Source organism: Strix aluco, chromosome 11 (assembly GCF_031877795.1).
Source record: "Strix aluco isolate bStrAlu1 chromosome 11, bStrAlu1.hap1, whole genome shotgun sequence".
NCBI lineage: Eukaryota > Metazoa > Chordata > Aves > Strigiformes > Strigidae > Strix > Strix aluco.
Window position 1 is genome coordinate 19,992,465 of NC_133941.1, and position 17,361 is coordinate 20,009,825.

The 17,361-nt window shown below is 41.5% G+C and overlaps 1 protein-coding gene across 8 annotated transcripts in view; it reads left to right on the plus strand.

The window, feature by feature from the left end:
- IP6K1 (inositol hexakisphosphate kinase 1) overlaps positions 1-17,361 on the plus strand; it is a 39,172-nt gene that overhangs the window by 5,215 nt on the left and 16,596 nt on the right. For 3 of the 8 annotated variants that reach the window (XM_074836561.1, XM_074836569.1, XM_074836562.1), the window contains exon 3: positions 85-184. The exons of 2 other annotated variants lie outside the window; for them this stretch is intronic. The gene's annotated coding sequence lies outside the window, so the exon portion shown is untranslated. Of the gene's footprint in view, positions 1-84; positions 185-9,805; positions 9,826-12,118; positions 12,234-15,866; positions 15,973-17,361 lie in introns of those variants that run through there. 3 more of the 8 variants (XM_074836564.1, XM_074836563.1, XM_074836567.1) reach the window with 3 other exon arrangements.

Sequence of the window (17,361 nt, forward strand, 5' to 3'; positions counted from 1 at the left end):
GCACTCTGAATTGATGAGCAAGCAAAGATCTAAATAAAAGCTATTTTAGCACTTGCTAACTCGTTTCCATACAACATCTTCCAGGCTGAATTGCTTCTGGCGTCCTGCTCCCTCTTGATTGTGAGAGGTTGGCTCCATATTCCAGTGACTGTTCAACAGAGAGAGCTTGGGTGACATCTCTAAGGTAACTTTTTTCTGATTTGCCCACAGTACATATGCAGCCACCTTAAATACCATGCAAAGAGGAATAAGCTGCTTGCTTTTTTCCTCTCTCTTTGTAATTTTACCCTTCAAGTAAGTATATGTAGATATGGTTTGTGGGAGATATGCTGTCATCTTTGGAGGATGCTATAGGAACATCCAGGTAAGTACACTAGTACAGTGAAAAGCTCAGTCCTGTTTTATATTTGTTAACTTTTAATCAAATTGGTGTCAGTTCTTTGTAATAAGAACTAAGCTTCCAAGATTTGGAGGCTAACTCTCATGCTCTAGCAGTTCTGGCTGTTTAGGTGGCTGAATTATCTTATAATGATTTCAGAACTCTATCACTGCCTGTTTTTTTTGTTTTGTTTTGTTTTTTTCTTTCTATTCTGAGGTTAGTTTGCTGAAAGATGATAGGCTGGCTTGATAGCCTTCCAGGCTGAAAGGGATTACTTTGTGCTGCTCTAAATTTGGAAGAAAGTCTAGCATACCTGTTTTACCCCAGTTCTTTATCAACAAAGATATGACTCAGTAACTGTGGTATAAGCATTTGTTTGCCAGCAGACTCGAATGACCTTGTTTTCTTGAGACAGCGTGTGCTGAAATAGTGACTGTGTCACACAGTTCACTTTGGTGGGAAGCCCCTGACCTGTGTGACTTAACGGTCTTTGTTAGTTTGAAGTGCAACAGGTAATGACCAAAGATGCCGAGCTCCACAGCTACCTTCCGGGGTAGGGAGAGGAGACATGCGGTGCCTTCTCTGCAGGGGATGCTCCTGTCTCTTTGTCACAGCTGACTTAAGTGCTGATCTGAAGGTGAACTATTTTATAGCGCATATTCTGCTGTGACATTTCTCTTCCCCCCGCCCCGTAGTTCTATGCTGAGCTGCATTTTCCCCATTTTTTTAAACTGCCAGAGTGGGTTTCGGCAAAATACATGTAATCTTTAATTCCAATTAGCATTGTCCGCTGGTGGTATCAGAGTATTGTCAAGCGTTTGAAAAAGTGAGTTTAGAAATCTTAGAGAGGCACAAGAAGATAGGGCTGGCTGTTTGTTCTGTGTCCTTTGACAGTACTGTCTAAGCAGCTTAAGCACGTGTGGGGAGACAGTCATGATCTCATTACAGCTAACTATAGGCGATAAGCGGCTTTGAGCACCAAAATCAGTGCACCAGTGAGTGCAGATGTCAGTGAGTTATTTAAAGCAGGAAGGATTTGGGAGAGAAGCCTAGGGGGCTGTGTAGTCCTGTGTCTTAGTGGCTGAATCAAACCGAAGAGTAACTTCAGTGAAAATGTTGGAGCTGTTGCAGAAGATGAGGTATAATTGTGCTCTTGTGTTGGTTTGAGTACTCTTGTGGACTGTAAGTAAAACTGGTAAGGTCCTGGAGCTTTGGAAGCCCTCACGACACTTGCTGCCTAGTGGAAGGGATAGTTCACTTTTCCAAACCGTGATCTGTGTGTGAAGCTACATGGCAGATCTGAGGGAGGTATGCTTGTCAGATTCATGGGGACTGGCGCTCTCATTCCACAAATGTAAAGGGGAAAAAAAGACCTTTTAACTTCAGTCTTTTGAGTCTGTCCAAAAAAGATTGTTAAAGCAGCCTGAAGCTTAGTTTGTGTTGAAACACTACATATGCAGGTTTTTTTAGATAGTTTCTTAAACACCCACACACCTTCCACAATAAAACCCACATCCGGTTAATCTTGTCTGTGTGGATTTTGCTTAGATTAAATGTGACCTATACAAAATGATTATGGATACCCTTACTTTTGCAAATACTGGAATGATTTGCTTTATTTCACATTTGGACCAAATACTGTGTTTGTTCTTATGCTGTACAAGTGGCATTTTCTTTATGTAATTGAGGTCTTAAATATTTCGCAGTTCTTACAAGTGTTGACCTGAACACACTTACTAATGTTTGAAGGTAAGCTAGGTCTGAACCAACAAGGATTATCAGGCATGTTTTACCTATCTTCTATTTTTACAGAACTGAGAGAAAACCTCTAACTCCATTAGTCAAACTGAGTAAGTACCACTGGTTTGCACCATGTGGAATCTGAATAGTTTTCACTGTTTTCTTCTTCAGGTTCTATGCACACTGCTATTTTTTCCTGTAATAGCAGCACTCAGGGTTTCTGTTTTTCTCCTTAATTAATCTTAGCTTTAGTTAAGTAAGATCACAGGTATTTCTGTTCCTGTGGTCTGTTTGCTAGTCATGCAGCATCCTTAGGACTGACACTTCTGTATGTATTTCAGCAGTTGAGAATACAGTGAACCTGTTGACAGCTTGGTTCACCTAATAACAAAACCCAGTCGTCTTAAAATGAATTCTGATTTGTAAATGCAGCTCGACTCAAATACTTCTAGTTAAAATAGTTAAGGTATTGTATTATTCACCAACCAAAAGTAGACCAAGCTCTTTATTCACTGTGGTTAAAATACTGTCCTAAAACCTGGCGATTAAAGGTTACAAGTTCGATTGTGAAGTGTTTCCAGACTTTGTGGTTTTTGTACTTCATCCTGTTGTGGCGTGACAACCAGAAGAAAATTCAAAACCTTTTAAAAATTCTGATAAGGTCTGTGTCTTGCAGTAGCGAGCTTGGCAGGCTCACTCTTCTGTGAGCGCAAAGCAGTTTCTATTGTTTCAGGTTTGCTATCATTTTCAGTTTTCTTATGACCTTCAAAGAAGAGAACTGCATGTTATTTTCTACCCATAGTGCTTGTTAGTTCGTGTCTTTCAGTCTGAGAGGGTATGCTTGTGGCACCTGTTACCTCACTGTGTTGAACTGGTGAAGAAAATTAAAGAGTAAATTTGCTTTCCCTAGCTATATATGGCCCATGATGTATTGTAACCCAGATGGTGTGGGAGAAGACATCTGATTTAGCAGACTGATGTTTTGTAGTAGTTGCAGGATCTTTAGAAGAATTAAAGGTGTGAAAAGTCAAGGTAGTTTTTATACACTTGAGACAGACCTGCTATTAAAAGCAAACTTGCCACAGCCTGTGTATCTTCTAAATGAGTGTGTGCTGTACTTTTTTAGCATATGGGGCAAAAGTAATTTACTTATTTTTATATATATATATGCTGGTGTTGCACTTAATAATCAGACAGAAGCCAATTTGGCAATAGATCAGGTTTAACAAATTATTTTCTTTTTGCTTTGGCTTTAGAGCTTTGTTATTTAGCCAGTGGCCTCAGTTGTTGTAAGTGGCACTCTAGAAAGCCTGTTGGAAAGAGCTTTGAGCTCTACTTCAGCAGCTTAACATTGAGATAAGATACTGGAAATTTGTGACCTGTGGAGTGTTTACAAGAACTTGTTTGCAACCGCTGCAGTGAATAGGAAGTTAAATATAGGCTTCATTTGTTTGATTCTTCACTTTGAAAAGGAGAGTTTCTTGTTTCAAATCTTTAGAACAGAACTGGCTGGTGTGGTAGAGTATTCCAAGAGGCCTGCTGCCCAGTGTCAGTAATAATGTAGGAAAGTAATAATGAAGATTTGGAGTATTAAAGGTCCCTTTCCTTTGGAAGGAGCTTAAGAAATACAGTAGGGTGAATTGTGTTCAGGGACCGCTACTTTGGCATCTAGGAGCTCTAGGAGCTCCCTTCTCCTTGATTTTTTTTTTTTTTTTTTTTTTATTACAAAGCCAGAGTTACATTGGATCCCTTGGAAGTGTGAGGTTTGCTAGAAGATGGCATGAGAGGATGACAGTGCTGGCTCCTGGTCTGGTAAAATGATCTTGCAGACATTTTTAAATGCCAGGTTTTGGGTTTTGCCCTTCAAAATGTATAGCATCTTGCCAAGCTTGAAGCTGTGACTGGCCATCCAATTCATGTATCTTCTGAGAAGATAGTCTCAGGTTCAGATTGCCTTTCATTTTCACTCAGGTGGCTGGCAGTGTCTCTGTTAATTGTTTGCCCTTTATGTTCCAGAGCATACTGCAAGCCACAAAACAAACCCTGAGGTATGTTAACAGCTTTAAGATTTTTCAATATGAGTGATTGACGGTCTCGCAGATTACGCTGATCCCTAGAAGAGTAAGAGGATAACAAGAGGCCCAGATCAGAATCCCTTCTGTGACCCTGAGTTGTGTTGTGTATGTTTTGCCATATTGAATTTTTTTAATGTCATGAGGGATGGGAGAGTATCCTTGTATGAAATTTTCTTTAGAGTTGTAGCTAGTTTCAAACGAAATCTGCTACCTTAGCTTTAAGGGCCATCAGATACTATATTGTATATTTTACTTAAATTTTATGTGCTAGCTTTAGTGCACTGTCTTTGTCTAAAATATGTTTGTTATGACAGAAACGTTATTTCCTATTCAGAAACTCAAAACCAAAATGTTGCACTTTATCCCTGTATTTCCATGACATGGTTTACTTTCTTGCAGCACCTTGAGTTGTCTTTTTTTTTCCTAACATGGAGCTCAGATTTTGCTCTTTCCTTCTCCTCTCTGTTGTTTTTTTGTTTATTTGTTGTTTTATTTTTTTAGTGGATTGACCATACAAGAGAATGTACTGTGTATTAGTGTACCTTTGGTACTTCCTCATGGAAAAAAAAAATCACAATAAAGAAGCGTCAAGCTGGGAAGTTATAGCTTGTGTTTTCTTGCCTCTGACCCTTAAGAGTCATCTGCTTAGGAAAATTAAACATATCAAGAAAGGGGCATGGATTTGCGACATGATTATGTGGCTTTAACTCCCTGTGGACATGCTTATAAGGTCATTTCTGCTACAAATGCTGGGGACAGCTGCATTAATCAGCATGTTCATCCTTGCCTAGTGCAGCTCTGCCAGTGGAATCCCTTAATGTAGATACAGTTACAGTGGTAAAACAGCACTTTTAAAATAAAGCTTGTTTTGGTGGTGGTATTAAGAAGGTAGACAGTGATGTGAGTGCTTTTTTTGTCATTGTGACTAGCATGTGAGCTGTCAGTGCCTTTTCCAAGGAAAGAAGGATTAGGCAGAAAAGTAGGGCCCCAAAATATGTCTTTTTCCAGCTGAATTAATTTTTTCATCAGCGGTGTAAAAATAGAAGGGGTTGCAGCAGGAGTGGAGGACATCCTCTGTCAGTCTAGTAGAAGATTTTACTTATCTCTACAAATCTTGCTATATTTATTCCATAATGGGTGTCCACTTGGCATCGCAGGGCAACCTGCAGTTCCCTTTTCTCACACAACAAATTAAACTGTGTCCTGAGTATTGGTATAATCTGGAGTACATCTGACTGCCTTGGATTCCTCTGCCTTTCTGACCTTTTTCAGATGCTTAAGAAAGTTCCAAATTTTGTTTAATACCAGTGTCTCAGAGCTACATTAGCAGAAGAAACCACTAGATAACAGCTGCTCCTTGTGCTTTTGGCACAAGAATTTGTTTACCATGGTGAAGTGAATTTGTTTGGATAATTTTGCTTTTATGCTCTTAAATCTTTCTGTGGAACTGATGTGCTCCTAGATTGTCCTTTTCTATTTCTGCCTTTTGAGCAGAAAAGTTGCTAAAGGGTTTGGTTCTTCAGCCGTACAGCACCACATTCACTTGAAAGACGTGCCCTAATTTGAGTCTGTATTAACTCAATTCAGTTGTTGATGGACTAGGCCCCAATTTCTTAAAATGTTGAGAATTTAATGATCAGGTGAGACTAAGTTGAAATGGAGTGCAAGGGGATCACGGAAAATAAAATGATCACCAAACCACGGTCTTTTCAAAACAGTATACGGATAGTTTACTTGACTGTCCCACTGTTCCGTTCTGAAATGCTGTTTTGCTGGTGGCTGAAGTACACCAGGACTTAGTGGTTTAACCAAGATCATTGAAAATTCAGCGGAGGCACCAAAGCCAGCAGCCTATTCCTAGTTATTTTCTTTCCATTTGGATGACCTCAGATAGATTATTACTATCTAAATAATCTCTTAACCAAATCAACTGAGTGCTTTGACCTGTTAAACTTCAGCGAAGAGATGTAAGAATTGCTGTATTTCTCCTGGCTTTAAATGTTTTAACAGTGTTCAGACAAAAGCTGGGCTGTCTGGTAAAACTGCATGATGCCATTTGGTGCCCACCAAATGTAGGTGTTGTCAACTTCCCCCTTGTAGAAAAAGACAAGTGTAGCTGAAGCAAAATATTTATTCAGCTTTATCTTAATAGTAGGACAGAGAAGGAGAAAATTCTAATGCACGTGCCCCTCCATTTGCTCTCAAATTCAGTTCTGACTGCTGAAATGCTGTGGTATATCTCTGCCTGTACATGTGAGATTAAAGTCCTCTTGGGTAGTGAAATTCCAGATCACGTGAGGCTGTGAAGCTTATTCTTACTGCCTTGCTTTACATGGAGGGGTAGGTGGAGCTTATGCAGACAGTGTCTTGAAGTCAGAGTATTAATCTTTTTGTTCAAAGCTGCTGTTTGTGTATATCACCTGCAGTTTTGGCAGAGCGTCCTCAGGTCAGGGTGCTACTCTGATGTGGTCTAGTGGTGACAAGAGGCTGAGGTAGAACCCACGCCATGGCTAAGCATATGTTTGTTTCTGGCCACAAGTGAGAAGATGGGCGTAGTACTGAGGTTTGCTTGTTTGGATCTTGTGCTTTTAGAAAGAAAATGAGCTTGAGTTGTACTGAATGGTCATTGCTACAGTTTTCTTGAAGGCAGAGATCCTGTAGTCCTTGGTTCCTTTAAGAGAGCCAATTGATTGGAATCCCTTTATCTACACTGTTCATTTCCATATAATTAATTCTCAGCTCAGAAAAAGGGCAATGTATAGATCTGAGGAGGAGATTGATCAGAGTGGTGTCACAGCCCACAGCATATCGTAGGAATTGTAAAGCTGCTTTACAGTGAGCTTGAAGCGAACCAAATTAAATGCTGGTTTTGAAAGGCCTTAAGGGTGAGATTAGCTTACTTGTGATGGTTCTTCATGGCAAGTTTGTGTTTGGCTTTGATGCATAACTCTCAGACTTGATAGGTTTAAATCTAGATGTTGTCCTAATTCCTAGGAAACAAAACATTTGTGCTGCTTCCTGAGTACTGGAGCCAGCTTCTGCTCCTTACCAGCTGACTTTGCAAAGGGAGGGGAGGGCATGGAATGTGTTGTTGCTCACAATGTGCTCTTTGGATAGAGTTCCTGGATCTCTACTGCGGGGTCAGTCTCTTCAAAATGAGAAACATTTCTCGTCCCAGATCCTAAATGGCTGCTTAACAGTAGCTGTGCTCCATTCCTTTGGAAATTCCCTTCTCCTTGTCACAGCTGGGAGTGGGATGTGGGGTCTTTGCTTAGCTTTCCTCCTCAGTAGCCCACGTGCAAAGCAGAAACAAAGGAAAAGTGTCTGAATATCTGCTTGAGTTTTCTGAGTAGCAGAGTATTGCAGGACTGCACTCTGGAGGTGAAGAGGAAAGTGCAACCTTTTTTAAGGCTGTGAGATGCAAAAACGCATGGACAAACAGTAACACAATGTTTTCCTTGTTAGCAGTGGTAGGAAGAGGCAGGTGAGTTTTTCTCCTCTGGCCCTTACGAGGTCTTTTTGTCTTTTGCGTTTAAGATCTCAACATAAATACATGGGGTGGCAAGTCACTGCAAAGGGATTTTTGCTTAAGTCACGTCTCAGTCAGCAGCTTAATAGAATGTGGTTTCCGTAACTTGTGGAGAAGGTATATGAGCAGTTAATGGCAAGTTTTGCTGTAGTTGCTATCTTTTCTGTTTGGGTTTGGGTTTTTTTTGGTGAGGGGGGAGGGTAAGTAGTGGAGATACTGGGGTAAAGGACAGGGAGTCTGCATTGCACATCTGCATCGTGGCCTGGGAAATGAATCGGCTTAGTCATAACAGTTGAGCTGTAGTGAATTGTCAGACCGTTTTCTGGCAGGCATGTGTTTCAGTCAGTGGCTTCACTGTACAGGTAAAGAAAATCCATTTTGTCTCTGCTACTGAAGCAGATGTACTTAGTAATATCCATGTCTTTGCTGAAGGGACTCTTGCTTGAGGCAAAAGCTCTTTCGGGTTTTCTTTTGGTTGTTTGCCCAAGTAAACAATTTTATCATTGGAAGTAGATATTGGAAGTTTTCAAATCCACCTTGTTCCCAGAAGGGGGCAGGGGAGACTTGCGAGTCTGGAGTCTGATAAAATGTACTTTTATTTGTTTGTGTAACACTTCCGTGCTAGCTTTCAGATACAGCAGGCACTGCCATCGCTTTGGCAGTGTGAGCATGGCACAATGAGACGCCTGCTCAATGCCAGAAGCCTGCAGCAGCGACCTAGGCTGCGAGCATTTTGTGTTCTTTGGCTCTTCTTTCTCTTGGGGTGCATTAGAGCCGCTTTGAGTTTTCTCCTGCTGTTCCCCCTCATCTGATACACTGAGATATTACACACGTAAAAACCATGAGAGTATGGTTATTGTAAAGCATCTATACCTAGAGCAGTCTGGCAGCTAGTTGGCATCTGATTGGGTAAAAATCTTAGTTCCTTATTACATCTTCTAGATTTTTCTTCTTAATTAAAGCTGAAAAGAAGCTTCTCCATTAAAGTTTCTTAGGGATTTTCAGGAGGGCCTAGAGTTTGCTCTTTACAGAGCCGACTTCCTTTGCTAAATTCACTCAGCCTGGCCGACAGTGAGAGGGAGGCTTTTTTGCCAGACGTTTTAGAAATGGGGTCATGCAACTCTCCAGCAAGTTGGTTTTACATCCTGCAAAGAGACCTGTGGTTTCTTTGACAACCTGGAATACAGACAGAACAAACTCAGCTATGTTAGTCTGCATTTGTCTTTGAATTGTGGAAACAGCTACTTTCTCTCAGGACAGTACTTGTTACAACATCCCTGATAATTACGAGGTAACTTCTACCTCTACATCAGCAGAAAAAGGCTAAACAAAGACTCTGCTGAATGAGGTGGCTGAATGAGTGATGGTTGGCACAAACTTGCTTGAGATATTTAGTGCTTTTTATGCATAAGTCTTCAGTGGTGATGTCTCCTGGGCCCCTGTGTTTAGAGGCAGGGATCAAAGAGGAAACAGCAATCAGAAGCAAATGAAAACAGAGTGAGGGATTACTTGAGAGAATTTGAGCCCTGTGAGTCCATGGGACCTGATAGTCAGCACCCAAATGTGCTGAGCTGACTGTGTCATAGTGATGCCAGTCTTGGCCATCTTTGAAAAGTCACGGAGGTGCTGGGACATCTCTGATCACTTGACAGAGGCAAATGTTGCACTTGTCTTCAAAATAAATCCAAAGGATAGTCCAGGGACCTACAAGCTGGTCAGCCTCACTTCAGTTCCAGGGACAATTGTTGGTCAGGACCATTGGGTGCACCTTGCTGGGCATGTAAAGGAATATGACTGGGCACAGTCACTATGGATTTACCAAAGATAAGTCGTGTCTGACCCACCTCATTGTCTTCTGCGATAAAATAATCGGATTTGTGGATGAGGAAGAGCACTAGAGGCTCTTTAGCTTAAGTTTACTGAGTGTTTTGGTGCTGTCTCCCACAGTATTCTTGTATGCAAGTTGGCACGTTACGGTCTATGGGTAGAGTATGAATTCAAGCACATCAGGGAATTCTGAAGAGTAAATGGAGTCTGAGGAGGACGAACTGGTGATTCATAGAGAGAGCTCTTCCCGTACATCAGGACAATAGCTTCTGAAAGTAGGCTCTTAATCAGTCTGTTCTCCTCCCGAATGTCATTCTTTGCCACAATGTGATAAGAATGGGTGGAAGATGGTATTTAAGAGGCTGTCTGCTTGAAATTCGTTAGTCTTGCTTATTATCAGTGTAGAAGATTAATCTGTATTGGGGGGGAGTGGGGGGTTGGAGCCAGGATTGACATGAGCGTTCTTCAAGATTACCTTGTTTTGTGTTTCCCTGACTTGTGTGTGTATATGTGATAGCTGAGAGGTTAGTTTGTAAGGAAGAAAATCAGTCGCTCAAAATGTAATTTCCTTTTTAGCAGGTTACAGCCTCTTTGGGATTGACCCACTTTCTAGTGTAAAAGGTGAGCTAGAGGTTTACCATCAGTCCAGATCTACTGTGTACTTTGATTTCTTTTCAGTGTTCCTAAAATACTGGAGAGCATCTGATAATCTTTTTAGGATTATCAATCTGGAAAGAATACTGTTTCTTTAGAGCTGGGCAGGCTCAGGTATATCTACTTGTGCCCAAGGAACTGTAATTGCAAAATTCAGTATATGATGCTTGCTTTGGATTTTTTTTCCTTTCCATTATTGCTATTACTGCCTTGCTGCAGCCAGTGGTACACTTTGGCTTTAAGAATTCAGTTTAAGCTATCTAGTGTGGTAGTGTGCTAAATTAAGGTGCCAGTTATGAGCAAAGAGGTTAATGGTCTTACATAACGTTTGTCTTGAGGTTTTTTTGTCACTGCAGAATTAAAAATAGCAATTAGAAGTTCTGTTTTGTCCTAGTTGTGGATTTTTCTGTGGAAATCCATTATCTGCAGCAACTGACTTTTTTTAATCAAAGCTGGTTTTTTTCTGTTTTAAAAGCATCATAATTCAAAAGTTAAGAACAGATACTAAAAATCCCAAGTTCACCACAAGCTGCTTATATTTGTCTTTCAGTTAGTGGTCTCTTTGAAAGCTGTAGATCATTCTTATTTTATCAAAACTACTTAAGGAATGTAATTTGAGCTCCTCTGCATTTACAGTTTTTGTAATAACTCTTCATGGGTTTAGCTCCTTGTGGCTTTTGTGTTTCTGTGGTTAACCCTGTAGCTTCTCTGTACAGTTATTGTTTAAAACTTAACTCTTGGCTTCACTTAGCTGTTGCACTGTGTAGTTTCTAACAGCCAAAAACGTGGAGTGTTTTTAGAGATGCATGTGAGAAGATCTGTTGTGTTAGCCCCATACTTTTTTTTCCCTTCTGAGAACATTTTACATTTGTCACAAATGAAAACTGACTGTATCCATTGGGATTAGTTTGTATATGTGTCTAATCTCATCCTGAATCTTCATCCACAGAGATTCTGCATCCTTGCTGGCAATGTTTTCCTACCTGTTAAGGTTTCTCTTTGTGTCTAGTCTTCACAGTTTTCATAACTATGGAATTCATAACACATTTTAACTTTGATTACTTTACGAAGGAAAAACTGCATACGTTCACCTGCGAGACAGCATAGATTGCTTCACATCTGTGCGCTATTAAGTAGCAAGCAAAATGATTCCTGATTACTGTTGTCTAGGGATTGATCATTCAGGACTTGCTTCATAGACTCTGTTCAGAAGTGTCCAAATGGTGTCTTGTTGGAAGGTGCAAAAATCAAAAGAACGGGGGAAAAATTGTCCTCAAATTCTTGCTTCCTGGTGTTTGTGAAAAAAGATTTATGTAATTGAATTTGCTGCAGTCTACTTGTTGGATTTCTTGAAAATACACCTGGACTTAGTGCTCGCTGAGACTTTTTGATTTGGTGCATGAGCTGTGGTGCAGTGAACCGCGTTTACTAGACTTGCCCAATTTTTATAGCATGTGATGATCTGGTTTTGGTTGTTCCTTGATGAAATGCTTCCAAGGGCAGTCGGTAGCCTGCATGTGCAAATAAGCTTGAACTGGTCTGCACTAAGCAGACCTGCAGCTGGGCGTGTGGCAGCCACAAAGCAGTCTCCACCAAATGCCACTGGCTGTGGCTTTCCCTGCTTGCATTAGAGGTTCCATTTAAAGTCCTGATCTTTGAGCAGTGACCTTATAAATTCTTGTCATATCTCTGCTGATAAGAATGAAGAGACAAGACATAGTATGAATGTGTAATGTCAGTGGGCCAGTAGCTGAGCAGAGGTCTCCCAAGGGTAGGATTCATAATCCTCTTAAAGGAGAGGAGACTCAAAGAGGCTTTGGGAGGTCACCTTCTGCGGGGTGAGAAACAATCCCTGTGTGAAGCTCTGCTGCTTTGTGATCAGTTTCTCTCCCTTTTTCATATTTCATCTCACAGCAGTGGAAAATAGATCTAGATGAATCCACAAGAGTCTTGACCTTTGTAAAACTCCTGCTGCCTCAGGTTTGCAGAAGCAGAGACTACCTGCCGGAAGACAGCTGTGTGTCTACGGGTTGGTAATCTTATGTGACAGCGTTATGAATTCTTACTCTATAGAGATACAGTCTATTACTCATGAGACACTTAGAGCATGCTTTGATCTAAATGGGACCACGTGCTTCTGCTTAGCACTCTGCAGCTTCACCGCAGTTTTACCTTATTTTGTTGTACCTGTATTTTACTTGTATTGGAGAATTGTGAGAATGTCTAAATGCAGTCCTATATGATGGCTTTACTGAATTTTCTTAATGTTTTAATATCCTTTAATGTGTGTATTTGATATTGGAAGTATTTATCTAAATGTTAGTGACTAATTGTCAGCAGTCAAGTATTTATGAAGATAAACTTCTTGCTTCTGATTTGTTGCAACAGAGTTGTTGTAGCATTTGTCCATGAACATGGTGTTTGCTTTGAAAACACCTACTTTTTTTGCAAGATTGTCCAAATACAGTAGTGCTGGAAACTTCTTGCTTGTTCAGGAGGCAGCCACAGCTTTAACTCTGAATTTTGGAGGAGTGAATTGTGTATGGAAGTAGCCCAGACTGTTCTTTGAGTGTCCTGTCCTCCAAGTGGCAGCAAGATGACAAGCAGAAATTGAATTTGCTGCATCTCTGAGGCAAAACTAGGTCTTCCAGGAATCCCCGATTTGATCAGTGCTTTATTCAGAGTTAGGTGTTACATGCAATGGCAAGAGCTAGCTAAAACAGATGTTGATCATGAGGAAATGGGTGTCAGGCTAAAGTCATGAAATGTACCTTACGAATAAGTGAAATTCTTCTGAGAAGACCCTGTGGTGTCACTAGCATTAAGGTATTGCAGTGCCCAGTGAATGGCGAAGTGTTTGCTCTCCAGCAGATGAGGGGTACGTACATACCTGCAGCTTTTGGAGCTGTGGTGGCACGAGCCCTTTCCTGCGGAGGCAGGGGACAAATCACTAGTTCTAGCTTCACGTCACCTTTAGTGTCGCTGCAACGTATGAGTATGACAGCACACAGGGAGCTCTGGTATATCGATTGACAGCTACTCAGGGTAGTACCTGCGCTTAAGTTACATGCATTGCTGCTGAAACCCGTTTGATTATGGATCACTTCACAGTAACTGCTGCAGTGGTTTCCTACAGAAAGCCCTTTAGATGGATCAGCTCTTGCTTCCAAAAAAGGTTGGTTGTGCAGAAGTGGTCAGCTTTCTGAAATGACTTTCTTAATAGTTTAACCAAGGTAAAGAGAGCGTTGGACATAACCCAGGCAGCAGTTTCTAAGAATTCTTTGTTGTTCATGAATCAATGTTGTTTGTATAATGTTGTTGTCACTGTTCCTCCTGGCTTTGCTCCCCGGTACTGCTTGCACATGCTGCTGCTGTTTGTCATGCCCTAGTTAATCACAACAGGCTGTTTCTCACTCTCCCCTATGTATTTTTAGTAGCTGTCTTGCACTGAAAATAATTCTGATAACAAATGAATTAAAGATTTAATTTTTAGGAAATAGGACACTTTAAGTATTAATGGTGTGTTGTGGAAAATTAAAACATGAAGAATTAGATTGCTGATTTTTTAATGTACAATTTAAATCTTCTGTACAAAAGTTTTTTTGTATAAATATTACATAGTCCTGTTGTGATATTTTGTCTATGTTGAGTAAGAGTGCAGCTTTGTGGTTGCTTGACGTTGAACTTCAGCTTTTCCTTTCGTTACCTTTAGTCACAGGTTCCCACTTTTTCACTTCTTTTGATCCTAGGGGGACTGTTGAACTTCATGGTCAGATCTGTTAGGGACCTGATCCAGCTGAAAACTAAAGGCTTTTCATTTTGTTTTATGTATTGGTGTTTTAGTTTCTGACCAGATCAAGTACTTAATCTAGCTGTCTGTGAGAGTGCTGATGCTAGTGTAAAGATGATGTCAGGAGAGAGGTGAAAAAGTTGATCGATCTTTCTGCTGGGAGCAGCAACTCCTGTCTCCAAAGTCAGGGTGAGACTGTTCTCCGAGCGCCTGGTTGCAGGTCAGTGGAAGCTGGATGAAATTGGCACTGCTGCTTTTCTGTCTGCCCTTCCCCTGCTGGATGATTCTCCCCTTTTACTTTCGTTGGGCACTGGCACTAAACCAGTTCAGGAAGCCACATTGGCAAAAACAACTTTTTTTTTTTCCGGCTTAACTTTTTTGCCAGGCTAGTTTCTGAGCAGGGTCAGGTGAGTGCCAGTGCTGACTCAGGAGAGAAGATGGATTTGAAGAGTGCTGACTTTGATTTATTTAAGCTGTCATGGAACTATACCCTGAGATGCATGTTAAGGAGCAAAAGGGTAAGATTTGCCAAATACAGATTTTGTTAGTTCTCTGCGTCCTTGTGGACTTACATGAGGACATTTACAAAACAAGGCTGCTGAACAACTTAGAGACTGATTCTTGCCTTCTAGAGCAGACACAACAAACCGTAGAAATCTTATTTCCTGAAGCTGTTTCATTAACATGCCCCCTGCCCTGTTCTAGAAGTCAAATCTTAATGGTTATTCAATCTTTTGTGCCTTGTTTTCAATGAGAAGGCCTTACATAATGGTGTGTGTCTGATGTGGATACCTGTCACCAGCTGAAAACAGAGCACTGAGAACCAGGTCCTTTCGGGTAGGTTGCCAGGCAGCCATCAAATTTGGAAGTATTTTGAGTTGGTTTTGTTTCAAACAGTACTTGAGCTGGTAATTTGGGAAAAGAACCTTCAGTCTGTTTCTCTCATAGTCATTTCTACAGCATGCTAGTATGTCATGGTTCCTTAGTGCTTATTTTGTTTTTTCACCTTTCTTTTATTATTTCCATGCTAAAATCAAAATTCAGCTGTCATTGAAGAGTTGCCAAAACTGCAGATATGTTCCCCACTCCTTGAATGTCAGTCTTGAAATCAGTGGGAAACTGCACATTACATAGGCTTGAGTTTGAGTGGAAGATCACCAAGATAGTTAATGGTTATGCAACTTCTGGGAGAGTTTTGTTTCAGAACTTGGCCCAAAGCTGTTCATTCGCATCAGTGACTTTGTTAGTCACGTTTTTATATTTATTCCAGCATGCAGACTGCAAAAATGACATATAATTTAGGACAAGCAACAGCTCAAGGGAGCTCAGTAGCCATGCCTTACTCGTAGGATACACATCAGTGTGACCTCATTTTGTCTCATTAAAGAGACCCTCCACGCGGTTGCAAGCTGCAGCAATAAAGTACCCTACGTGTTCAGTGTAGTAAGTAATCCTGTTCTACAGCAGCCATGAAATAAGAGGTGAGCTGGGAATGCAAACGTTGGCTTTAGGCACAAGGATAACCATCAGCAATTCAGGCACCTTGTGCTGATACAACTGTTTATGCAGCTGCACAATAGATTGGATATCTGACCTGGGTTGAAAAGTAATCCTTAAAAAAAACAAAACAAAGTGCTGGTTTATTTTTAACTGTGATCAGTTCCCTAATTTGAGTCGTGGTGAGGCTGCAAACAGTTGTACCAGCACAGCAGAGTTGAGTGGGAGGGTGCTGCTCACGCTGGTGCAGCTGTCAGAGGATTTCCTGTGTAACCGTGGTCTGAAGAAATAACTGAAGGAGGAATTAGAAACTGATTTGGCTCCAACAGTGCCAAAAGAAATCTGAACATAATATTGGGTATTTTTTTTTTAAAGCCAGGCGTTTGGATGGAGTTGGTTTCATTGTGGAAGATCACAACCGAGATGAGCAGTTGTCTCCACCCCAAAATTTGTCCTGTTTTACTGAACTGGAGAGAACATGGTCAGTGAATAAAGTATCAACGTGCATTTTTTCCTTGTGCAGACCAAGCTTTTGATGTATGGTTTTTGACCATCATTTCTCTGAGAGAGCTGGAGGCTTAGCTGTTCACCCAGGTTTTCTTCCTTAATTCAATGTTTTTACACATTCTGGAAGCAGAAAAAAATTAAGTGCAGATAGATGGAAATTTTTTGCTTTACTTTACTTTTAATTTTAAATAGATCTTATACTTTGTTTTTCTGTGTAGGTCTTGTTTTTGTTTTTCCCTTGTCGTCTTAGGATAACTTATGAGATGGTGGAGGGCAAAGAGCCAGAAAACACCCCTTCTTTCTCTTTCTTGGCAGCCTACATATGGTCTGAAAGTGGAGTATACATGTGCCCTTGCTCTTGAGTCAGGGGAGTTGGCTGTTTTTCCTCTTGCAGAATCCTTGCTTTGGCCTCTGTGCTTTCCTTTCTGTGTGTGACAGGTGTAAGATGCAGCACATCGACTGTTCAGTTCCTGTCAACCACCCTCTCAAGCCTGATTTTTATTGCTGTGCAAGTACTTTGCTTTTCTGGGATTTTGGTGCTTTTGTTGGAGGTTTCCTCCGGTGCTTACCCAAGCTGGAAGGATCTTGTCCCATCTTCCCACCAGGCTTCCAGGTGTTTGTACTGGCTAGGAGCCGAGGCACACAAGCCTGAGGTGCACAACCATTTCTGCTTATCGAGTCTGTGTGGAGGTGTGAGGGGGAGCTCAAGCTTCAGAGGTGCTTGCACACATGTGTGACGACAGCATCTTCCCAGCTTGGGGGCCAGCCGTTACTCTGTGTAGGTGATTAGGCCACACTGACTTCCTTGGCTCCAGCCTTGATACCTCCAAGGACTTCTGGGGCATTTTTAACCGGGAGCAGATGAGGTAAGAACTTAGGAGGTGCCAGTTGTTCTCTTCACTCTTGTTGTGGCACAGACCTGAGACTGCCACTCACCTGATTGTGGCAGATTCTGGTCTGTTAGGTGGGGCTGCCCCCCTGGCTCTGAGCAGTCCTCCCCAGTGCCATCCATCTGGCCAAGCTCTGTGCACATTGCCACAAAATCGCACCTTTTCTCTGCCAGCAGTGGCTTGCTGCGTGGTATGTTTGGTTCAGCACTGGCATCACCAGCTCTGACTCATTCTCTTAGTGTCAGCAGATTAGCGTGGTGCGTTTACCTGCTCATCTGTCCCACTTTCTGATGCTGTTGAGGTGGTAGAATTTGGCACCCACAGCTGACATGAAAGTGCAGTGTTCCTGAACGTACTCCTCATGCTGAACTCAGCATAGTCATTCCATCCTCTTCCTACTGGTGGGGAGGTGTTTGGGTGGAGTCACCTGGATGATTGTGCAGTCCTTCAGGACTTCCTCAGGGATGTGGCTG